This window comes from Hylobates moloch, unplaced genomic scaffold, assembly GCF_009828535.3.
Source record: "Hylobates moloch isolate HMO894 unplaced genomic scaffold, HMol_V3 SCAFFOLD_5, whole genome shotgun sequence".
Classification (NCBI taxonomy): Eukaryota; Metazoa; Chordata; class Mammalia; order Primates; family Hylobatidae; genus Hylobates; species Hylobates moloch.
Window position 1 is genome coordinate 103,650,764 of NW_026652280.1, and position 11,767 is coordinate 103,662,530.

Sequence of the window (11,767 nt, forward strand, 5' to 3'; positions counted from 1 at the left end):
ACACACACACACACAAATAGCCGGGCATGGTGGTATACACCTGTTGTCCCAGCCACAGGGGAGGCCGAGGCAGAAGGATCCCTTGAGCCCAGGACGTCAAAACTGTTCGCACCACTATACTCCAGCTTATATTTCTCGCCGTTAGACTATGAGTAAATGAGGCCTGAGAACATTTTCTTTTTCTTTTTTTTTTGAGACAGAGTCTCACCCTGCCGCCCAGGCTGGAGTACAATGGTGTGATCTCAGCTCACTGCAATCTCCACCTCCTGGGTTCAAGCAATTCTCCTGCCTCAGCCTCCCGAATAGCTGGGATTACAGGCACACACCATCACACTCAGCTAATTTTTTGTATTTTTAGTAGAGAAGGGATTTCGTCATGTTGCCCAGGCTGGGCTTGAACTCCTGAGCTCAGACAATCCGCCTGCCTTGGCCTCCCAAAGTGCTAGCATTACAGGCGTGAGCCACCGTGCCCAGCCTGAGGACATGTTTTTTTATTGGTGTGTCTCAAGTGTGTCATGTGGTTTCTGGCCAATAATTGATACTCAGTGAATAGTTGTCAGGTAATAAATGAATTGTTTTCAACTTTTAGACTATCAGGAGAGTAGAGACTCTCTTTCTTGTCTATCCCCTGTCTAACAATAAAAGGTTTGAGAAAGGCCGGGCGCGGTGGCTCACGCCTGTAATCTCAGCATTTTGGGAGGCCGAGACGGGCCCAAACTCCTGGGCCCAAGTGATCCTCCTGCCTCAGCCTCCCAAAGTGCTGGGATTACAGGCATGAGCCACTGTGCCCAGCCTAGAGGTAGCTATTCTTTACCCAACAATTTTGATGCTTGTGGAGGAAGGGGTGCTTCACCAAACAAAGGAGAATCAAGAAAGCTTCCACAAATGAAGAAATACTAAATGGAGAGCTAAAAGACTAGTGGGAATAAACCCAGTGAGGACACACAAGTCCAAGGCAAGGAAGCGCGGCAGTGCATGGAGTGCTAAGGTGGTGGTGAGGAGGTCTGCAAGACTAGGGCATGGGATGCCCATGGCACAGTGGGGAGGCGAGGCCTAGGAGGTGGCAAGGGACTAGATTGTGAATGGTCTTACAGGCTTTCTATGACAAAAGTTTAACTCAATCCTGTAAGTGATATGGAACTATTGAAGAGTAACATGGTGAGAGTCACAGGCTAGATGGAGGTGGAGGATGTGAAGTTAGCGGTAGGGACCCCTGTTATGAGGCTACTTTGATGCTTAAGTAGGAAATGGTAAACTAAGGCATGGTGAGGAGGATAGAAAGAAAAGCCAGAATGTGAGAGAAATGAGCACAGTAAATACAGACAACATTTGTCCTCCTGGCTTTTGCAGCCAGCGCCTTCTGGACGGTAACTAACACCAGCAGCTGGCAATCTTCTCCAGGCTGGATGAAAGTAGCATGGATATACCTCCTGCAGCTCAACCTCCCCTTGGGCACTTAGTCCTCTCTCTTCCATTTCACACATTATGCTGTGCTTGTGAGTGTGCAAGCTAAGCATGCCAGAGACTTCTAGCGTTCACCAAGGTCTGTGTTCTTCTCTTTTCCCATTGCATATAGCTAGATCACATTTCCGGTTTCTGCTATAGTTAGATGTGACCATGAGATTGAGTTCTAGCAGAAAGAATATGAAGGAATGTAACATATACTAGTGCTTCTCAAACTGTCTGTGGTGAGGAACAAGATTTTTTTCCTTGTAATGCATTATGGGCCAACATTTTTGTAAAATACGCCAAAAATTAGTTACTGGAACTACAAAATAAAATGAAATAAAGACATTAAAAAACAAAGCCCAAATTGCTTTTCAATTTTTTTTTTTTTTTTTTTTTTGAGACAGGGTCTCACTCTGTCACCCAGACTAGAGTGTAGTGGTGTGATCTCAGCTTACTGCAACCTCTGCCTCCCAGGCTCAAGCCTCTGGAGTAGCTGGGACTATAGGCATGTGCCACCATGCCTGGCTAATTTTTTTTTTTTTTTTTTTTAGACAAGAGTCTCGCTCTGTTGCTCAGGTTGGAGTGCAATGGTGTGATCTTGGCTCTTTTTTTTTTTGAGACGGAGTTTCACTCTGTCACCCAGGCTGGAGTGCAGTGGCACGATCTTGGCTCACTGCAACCTCCACCCTCCAGGTTCAAATGATTCTTTTTCTTCAGCCTCCTGAGTAGCTAGGACTACAGGCGCCTGCCACCGTGCCCGGCTAATTTTTTGTATTTTTTTTTTTTTAGTAGAGATGGGGTTTCACCATCTTGGCCAGGCTGGTCTTGAACTCCTGACCTCGTGATCCACCCACCTCGGCCTCCCAAAGTGCTGGGATTACAGGCGTGAGCCACCATGCCCAGCTGATCTTGATTCATTGTAACCTCTGCTTCCCATGTTCCAGCCATTCTCCTGCCTCACCCTCCCAAGTAGCTGGGATTACAGGTGCTTGCCACCATGCCCCGCTAATTTTTGTATTTTTAGTAGAGACTGGGTTTCACCATGTTGGACATGCTGGTCTCTAACTTCCTGAACTCAAGCAATGCACCCACCTCAGCCTCCCAAAGTGCTGGGATTACAGGCATGAACCACCACGCCTGGTCAGAGCCACTGAGCCCGGCCAAAATGTTTATATTTTTTGTAGAGATGGGGTTTTGCCATGTTGTCCAGGCTGGTCTTGAACTCCTGAGCTCAGGTGATCTGCCCTCCTTGGCCTCCCAACATGCTAGGATTACAAGCATGAGCCACTGCACCCAACCAAGAATTTTTAGTGAAGAATTTCTGAAATTGAGACTTTGGTAGAAAAGAAATCAAGGTAGCAGGGCCCTGTCCCACTGGCCAGATGGCTTTGGTGACCAAGAAGACCTAAACTCCTGATAGTCATCTCCTATCCAGTAGTAGCAGGATACTTAGCAGGGTTGGGGTTAAACCTTCCTTGCCTTCAAGTTTGTTCTCTTCAATATTAGCAGGCCCACCTTAGTCTTCAGTGGTTTGAAATAGCATCTCTGACATCCTTTTTCAGAAACAGTAACGGGGGAAATATTTTGGACCAAGCTGAGGTACTGTCCATAGGAAAGTAAGAAATTTTTTCCGACTAAGGCAGGCCTGAATCAATTGCTTTTTTTTTTTTTTTTGCCTGCTCCCCTTTTCTTCTTTTTAAAGTCAGGGTCTCACCATGTTTCTCAGGCTGGCCTTGAATTCCTGGGCTCAAGCAATCCTCTTGCCTCAGCCTCCCAAAGTGTTGGGATTACAGGTGTGACCCACCATGCCCATCCAATCAACTGCTTTTAAATAAAATTGTAAAATGATGCTGAATTAGATAGAAACAGTGTTGAAAATCCTATAATTTAGAACAGTAAAAAAGTGTCTTTTGATTATCTGATTTTTTTTTTTTTTTTTTTTTGAGAAAGAGTCTCGTTCTGTCACCCAGGCTGGAGCGCAGTGGTGCAATCTTGGCTCACTGCAACCTCCGCATCCTGGATTCAAAAGATTCTCCTGCTTTAATCTCCCGAGTAGCTGGGATTACAGGTGCCTGTCACCATGCCCAGCTCATTTTTGTATTTTTAATAGAGACAGGGTTTTCACCATGATTGGTCTCAAACTCCTGACCTTAGGTAATCTGCCCACCTCAGCCTCCCAAGGTGCTGGGATTACAAGTGTGAGCCACCACACCTAGTCAAGATTACCTGACTTTTTAAGCTGAATGATGAAGAATCATAAACAGAGAAAAAGAAAAAAGGAAATTTAACTGACTTTTTACATTACCATAGGGAAAAAAATTACCCGGTTTACAGATTTGGTCCTGTGGCCAGATCATATTTAAGGGAAGAGTTATTTATTTATTTATTTATTTGTTCGTTTGTTTATTTATTTATTTATTTGAGTTGGAGTCTCACTTTGTTGCCCAGGCTGGAGTGCAATGATGCAACCTTGGCTCACTGCAACTTCCGCCTCCCAGGTTCAAGCAATTCTCCTGCCTCAGCCTCCCAAGTAGCTGGGATTACAGGCACTCACCACCACACCCAGCTAATTTTTGTATTTTTAGTAGAGACAGGGTTTCACTATATTGGCCAGGCTGGTCTCTTGGCCAGGCTGGTCTTGAACTCCTGACCTTGTGATTTACCCACCTCAGCCTCCCAAAGTGCTGGAATTATAGGCATGAGCCATCACGCCCGGTGGGAAGAGTTATTTAATATAATGTTCTCTTAGTCCCTGCTTTTCAAGTTGCACTTAATTTCCAGGCCCCTTCCAAGAAAAAGGTGATGAATTTTGGGTAGGGTGTTTGCCCTCAGCTCTTTTTTTTTTTTTTCTTTTTTTTTTTTTTGAGACAGAGTCTCGCTCTGTCGCCCAGGCTGGAGTGCAGTGGTGCAATCTCGGCTCACTGCAAGCTTCGCCTCCCGGGTTCACGCCATTCTCCTGCCTCAGCCTCTCCGAGTAGCTGGGACTACAGGCGCCCGCCACCACGCCCGGCTAATTTTTTTGTATTTTTAGTAGAGACCGGGTTTCACTGTGGTCTCGATCTCCTGACCTCGTGATCTGCCCGCCTCGGCCTCCCAAAGTGCTGGGATTACAAGCGTGAGCCACCGCGCCCGGCCGCCCTCATCTCTTAAAATTGGCAGTGCTGTTCTCTGTGCTGCTCCTGTCTTTTCCTCTGATTGCACTGTTTGTTAATACAGTTTGAAACATTTCATCTATCATCTTTGCCTCATTTCTGGGGGTTCTGAATCAGAGTTTTTTAGTGCTGGTTCCTGAGAACTAAAGGTCTTTTAAATTCTTGTTGTCTTCTTAATATCAGGGCATCTATTTCCTTTGTCATAAAAACTTTATGACCTTTTACCAATGGTGAGTTCAATTTTTTTTTGCCTTATATTCTTACAGTCCGAAGGCAGTGAGTTGTTTTTTTATTTTTTAAAAATATAAAATGTTAATTATAAAAAAAGAAAATTAAGCCATACACACACACACACACACACACACATACATGAAGTCTCACTCTGTCACCCAGGCTGGAGTGCAATGGCGTGATCTCAGTTCACTGCAACCTCCACCTCCCGGGTTCACTGTCTCAGCCTCTTGAGTAGCTGGGATTACAGGTGGCTGCCACCATGCCCAGCTAATTTTTGTAATTTTAGTAGAGATGAGGTTTCACCATGTTGGCCAAGCTGGTCTCGAACTACTGGCCTCAAGTGATCTGCCTGTCTCGGCCTCCTAAAGTGCTGGGATTACAGGCACGAGCCACCACACCCAGCCCCAATTTTTAAATTTTAGATTCAACAGACAATTACTGTATCAAAATTGCTACAAAACTTTTTTTTTTTTTGAGATGAAGTTTTGATATTGTTGCCCAGGCTGGAGTACAGTGGCATGATCTTGGCTCACTGCAACCTGCGTCTCCTGTGTTGAAAGCAATTCTCCTGCCTCAGCCTCCTGAGTACCTGGTACTACAGGCGCACACCACCATGCCCGGCTAATTTTGTATTTTTAGTAGAGATGGGGTTTCACCACGTTGGCCAGGCTGGTCTTGAACTCCTGACCTCAAGTGATCTGCCTGCCTCGGCCTCCCAAAGTGCTGGGATTACAGGCGTGAGCCACTGCGCCTGGCCCCAGATTGCTATAAAGCTTTCTAAAGGTTTACTTTCCATTTCTATTCTTATATTGTCAAGTACCAGTAACAAACTATTTGCAAACCAACACCAATCTGTGGAGCCCATTTCGAGGGATATACCCTACGTCTAGGCCCATAAAATTTTCCCACATATGCTCTTCCATGCCTTTTGCATGGCAGGCCTTCATATCCTGAATTCCTGAAATAGCTGTATGGAGGAGAAGTGCCCTGCCACCCAAAGGGCAAGAAATAAATGTCTATTGTATCTGAGTCATTATTCTTTTTTCTTTGTTTAGAAACAGAGTCTTGCTCTGTCACCTAGACTGGAGTGCAGTGGCGCGATCTCAGCTCACTGTAACTTCAACCTCCTGGGTTCAAGTGATTCTCCTGCCTCAGCTTCCCAAGTAGCTGGGATGACAGGTGCCAGCCACCATGCCAGCTATTTTTTTTTTATTTTTAGTAGAGACGGGGGTTTCACCATGTTGGCCAGGCTGGTCTCAAACTCCTGACCTCAAGTTGATCCTCCCACCTTGGCTTCCCAAAGTGCTGGTATTACAGGCGTGAGCCACCACGCCTGGGCAAGCCATTATTCTTATTTGGGTCTATTTGTTATAGCAATTAGTCTATCCTAACTAATATAACATGCTGCTACTGTTTCTTTCACAAGAGTAATTCTATTCAGAAAGAGCTCAGTAAATCTCTGAAGTGAGAGATTAAGAACAAGCTGTTGGAATGGAATGTGGTAAACAGGCTCTGGATGTTCACAGAGCAATGGTCAAAGCTAAGAAAAATGTTTCAGCCTGGGTGGCACCTTAACACTGAAGTGTTTCTGTAGTTGGTTTAAGTCTGCAGAGTTTCATTTCAAGATAAGATTCCATTTGGGAAAACACTGGAAGGCTTCTCTTAGATTAAAATGGGATAGAAGAAGATGTATATGGAGCTGTCTTGTATGCAGTATCTGCTCAACAAATGTTAGTGGATTCTGAATGTGAATGCCCAAGCCTTACCGGAGGGAGGCCCTCCCTCGGGCCAGACCCGGGATTGGGGAAGGGGGGCGGGGGGGTCTTTTCTCCACAGAGACATATTTTCTAGGCTAAAATCCTCTCTCATTTGTTTTGTATTGGTGCTACTGTGCCTTGGCAGCAAGAAGTCCTTCTTGAATTATAACTTCCTTTCTTCCTTCTGTAATTTCAGGATGTCTCCTTGCTTTCAGCGGAGGTAGGAGGAGTGCTGGCACCTGGCAGAGTTGTCTATGTCAGAGACAGAAACAGAAAGATGAGTACACAGAGGGTCATAAATCCACCTTCTCAGAACTAAAAGGAAACAGCCCATATGGCTAGATTGGCTGTTCTTTCAAGGAAGAGAACTGGTCCTCCAAAGGAAATGTGTTAAGTTAAGGAAACTGCCTGCTCTCAGCATTCCAAAAGTTTATTTAATTAGGTATTTCATTTATTTATTGACCTCCACAGACACTGAATAATTAACTTGCTTCACTGCTCTACTGCTAGGAGGCAGAAATTTGCCTAAGAGAGGAAGGGCTGTGGTGAGAGCCTGGGTTCTTCTGACTTGTTTCAAATCACCACCACATGACCCTTTCTAAGCGACTGCACCATTTTCTCCCTATAAAATGTGAAGGGGATTGTTTTCCTCCTTCTGGGAAACTATATGCATTTTTCTAAAGAAGCTCTCCAACCTACAAAAAAAGTTAACTGAAGACCACGCTGAAGTAAAAAGCATCTTAGTTCTTAATTTAATCCTGATAAAAGGTCAAGGTTTTTTTTGTTTGTTTGTTTGTTTTGACAGAGTCTCACTCTGTCACTCAGGCTGGAGTGCAGTGGTGTGATCTTGGCTCACTGCAACCTCTCCCTCCCAGGTTCAAGTGATTCTCCTGCCTCAGCCTCCTCAGTAGCTGGGACTACAGGTGTGCACCACCACACCTGGCTAATTTTTGTACTTTTAGTGGAGACAGGTTTTCACCATGCTGGCCAGGCCAGTCTGGTCTTGAACTCCTGACCTCAAGTGATCCACCTACCTTGGCCTCCCAAAGTGCTGGAATTATAGATGTGACCCACCGAGCCTGGCCAAGCTCTCTTTATTATTTTTATTTTTATTTATGTATTTATTTATTTTGAAATGGAGTCTCGCTCTTGTCCCCCAGGCTGGAGTGCAATGGCGCAATCTCGGCTCACTGCAACCGCCACCTCCTGGGTTCAAGTGATTCTCCTGCCTCAGCCTCCTGAGTAGCTGGGATTACAGGCCCCTGCCACCACGCCTGGATAATTTTTGTATTTTAAGTAGAGACAGGTTTTCACCATGTTGGCCAGGCTGGTCTCGAACTCCTGACCTCAGGTGATCCGTCCACCTCGGCCTCCCAAAGTGCTGGGATTACAGGCGTGAGCCACAGTGCCCGGTGCTCTTTTGATTTTTAAATGAAGAACTTGGAACTCAGAAGTAAATAATTAAACAATGAATTTCTAAATCCGTTTAAATTCTATATTAAAATAGACTAAAGCAGGAAGGAGAGAAAGTAAAGATGGAAGAAAAAAATGGAAAGCAAGTGAGAAGGAAGAAAGAAAAAAGAAATTCAGATGATAAGAGACTGATAGGTGATAACAGGAAGGAGCTGGGCAGGAAAGTAAGAGGCAGAAAAAAGAGAGTGAAAGGAAGAAACGAGGAGAACTAAACTCAGTGAGCAGAACCTTTGGGCTGGGCGCTTTATGTACATCATCTCACACTTGTCCAATGTGTTCATCATATATTTAAGGTTTTAAACAGAGGAATGACATGATCTGATGGGCGTTTTTAAGAGCTCACTTTATCTGCAAACGGGCAGGGATAGATGCAGGTAGACAATTTCGGAAGCTGTTGTGCAAGTCTAGGAGAGAGATAATCTGGCTTAGATTATAGAGTCGTGGCAGGCAGGATGCAGAGAAGCAGAGAGAATTATGAGATTTTAGGAGGAAAAACTGGAGGAACTAAGCCCCTTTTATATGCTTTCATTGTATGATGAGTGTACTTTTCTCATCATAATCTTTATTACATTTAATTAAAATTATCTAGTCTGGGTAACATGATGAAAACCTATCTCTATAAAAATTAGTTGGACATGGTGGTGCCCGCCTGTAGTCCTAGCTGCTGGGGTGGGGAGTTGGGGAGGTTAGGTGGGAGGATCGCTTGACCCCAGGAGGTGGAGGCTGCACTGAGCCTCTGCACTCCGGCCTGGGAGAGTGAGAACTTGTCTCAAAAAAAAAAAAAAAAAAGAGAGAAAAAGAAAAGAAATTATCTGTTTACCTGTTTACAAATTACACATCTGTATTTCTCTCTAGACATGGACTGCCCAGTATGGTAACCATTAATCACATGTAGTTTTTGAGTACCTGAAATGTGACTAGTGCAATGTGAGATTTGCTGTAAGTAAATTCAAGAAACTTAATTCAAAACAAAGAATGTAAAATAATTTGTTAATAATTTCTAGTGGCTCACGCCTGTAATCCCTGCACTTCAGGAGGCCAAGGTGGGTGGATCGCGTGAGCCCAGGAGTTGGAGACCAGCCTGGGCAACATGGGAAATCCTGTCTCTATAAAAAAATGCAAAAAGTTAGCTGGTGGCAAATGCCTGTGGTCTCAGCTACTCAGGAGGCTGAGGTGGGAGGAGCATCTGAGCCCAGAAGGTTGAGGCTACAGTGAACCATGATTGTGTCACTGCACTCCAGCCTGGGTGACAGAGTGAGACCCTGTCTCAAAAAAAAAAAAAAAAAACCCACCAAAAAACAACAATAAAAGTATATTAATTACATATTAGGATAATATTTTAGATATATTTTTAGATATATTTGGTGAAATAAAATATATTAACATTAATTTTATCAGTTTCTTTTTAATTTTTTAATATGGCTACTAGAAAATTTTAAATTATATATGTGCCTCTCATTACATTCCTATGGAATGGCACTGTTACAGACTATAAGAACTGAGGAAACTCTAAGGCCTTGTCCTCAATAAATACGCACTAACTGAATAAATAAATTGCAATCAGCCAGAGCACATTCAATTTCTGACTACAGGTGTACATTAATGATATCTTTTCACTTCAATGTTGCTATTTTCATAAAACAGAATGTACTTTCTGTACCAGCTAGACTCAAACATTCCCCAAAATCTGGCCAAAAATTTTAGAGTACTTCCACAATTCATCTACAAGTGTCTCTACAGGGATATTTGTTTTCTTATAGGTATAGTTCACTTTCAGCTAAGTTACTTGCTCTAGAAATGGTGTGGCATAGATATAGCATGATAACTAAGAACTATCTTAAGGCCTGCATTTTAAAAGCAACAGCTAAGGCCAGGCGCGGTGGTTCACGCTTGTAATCCCAGCACTTTGGGAGGCCAAGGCGGGCGGATCACGAGGTCAGGAGATCGAGACCACGGTGAAACCCCGTCTCTACTAAAAAAATACAAAAAATTAGCCGGGCGTGGTGGCGGGTGCCTGTAGTCCCAGCTACTCCGAGAGGCTGAGGCAGGAGAATGGCGTGAACCCGGGAGGCGGAGCTTGCAGTGAGCCGAGATTGCGCCACTGCACTCCAGCCTGGGCGATAGAGCGAGACTCCGTCTCAAAAAATATATAAAAATAAAAATAAAAAATAAAAAAAAAAAAAGCAACAGCTAAAACGTGAAACAATACCTACACATCAAAATCAGTGAAGCTCTTCCAAAATTGTGACTTCATTTTCACCAAATAGTTCAGCACCTTGTCAAAGTCTGTGCTTCTACTGAGCTCATGGTGCTTAAGCAAAAGGAAATGAGTCCAGTGCCTGGCTGACTCAGTTGTCACGGCCAGTTCTCATCTGAACACCTGCATGTCTTAGAACACATCAGCACTGCTCTTGTATTACTCCCCTGCAGCTTTACATATACTGTGCTCAGCTATCACATCGTATCAGTAAGAAAGTACACTCTTAGAGTCAGTAGCGGTCTGGCATGTTGTATCTCTCAGAACCCTGTTAATTAATTCTCTAAAGTCTTCAATCTAAGGAAACAGCTCAGTAAATCTCTTCAACAAGTTTCCACCATTTAGCCGTCTGACAGAATTAAAATAAAATAGACCTTCATGTTCTGCTTCAGCCTTTTCCAAGCATACTAAAAACTGAATATGGCCAAGGGCAGACACACAAGAAACCCAGTCTCAAGGCCTCCAAATCATGTGATTTGCAGAGCTCCCAGCACACATTTTCCTAATGAATGATGTAATGGAAGCTGGGGCCCCCTAATCGCTTTTGACGTGAATAACTTGAATAACATGTAGAAATCTTTCTTCCCGTGATCTGTGTCAAGTGAGCTTAGCTTTTCCATACTTAGACAAACTTCTCAAGTTCCATCTTGACAAGAGGTTAGGCCCTAGTAGCTAATTAGGCACACTTTTTCCCCTGAAAATTTTAAGTGGTCCACAATCCAAGGTCAAGGGAGCCTGCATCTGGTAAAAGAGCTGCAGGAGGGACACTTCCACACAAAGCTTCACTGATGAAATGAAATCACTGTGCCAGTGTCCCCACCCTGGCCTTTTCTCTGTGTATACCGCAGTATGGGACATGGCACCTTCATTCATTCAACCAATACTTCTTAGTGTTCGCCATGTGCAAAGCCCTTTGGAGGATATCAAGATAAATAATACTAACAGCTATCATTTAATGAGCCTCTTACATCCTAGATCCTTTTAAATGCACAACAACAAAAGGAGATTAACTCCCTTTCCCTGAAGAATAAAACTGGGTCCCTATATTTAAGGAGTTTATATTTACAAAGATTTCTGGTATATAGCATGGTACAGACTATATGTATATGAAATCCTAACTGCTGTTTGTAATGAAATTAACAAGTACATCAGACTGTTTAATGTGTAGTACTCAACAGCATTCTAATCTAAGCACTTCCCAAATGTTTGTTGACAGGGCCAACTAGGAGACAGTGACAGGTTGTTTTCTATCTACACTAAGAACACAGCAAAAAAATACTTAAAATGCATGCACAATAAAGCAAAATTTCCTAAATCTTAATAAAGAGAAGCTCGTAAATTACTTGCCACTGAAATTTTTTAAATAATCTGAATTAAACCTGGGCTGAGCTAGGTATAATTTTACCCACTTGAAGCAGGGACATGTATTAGAATGAAGTAAAACA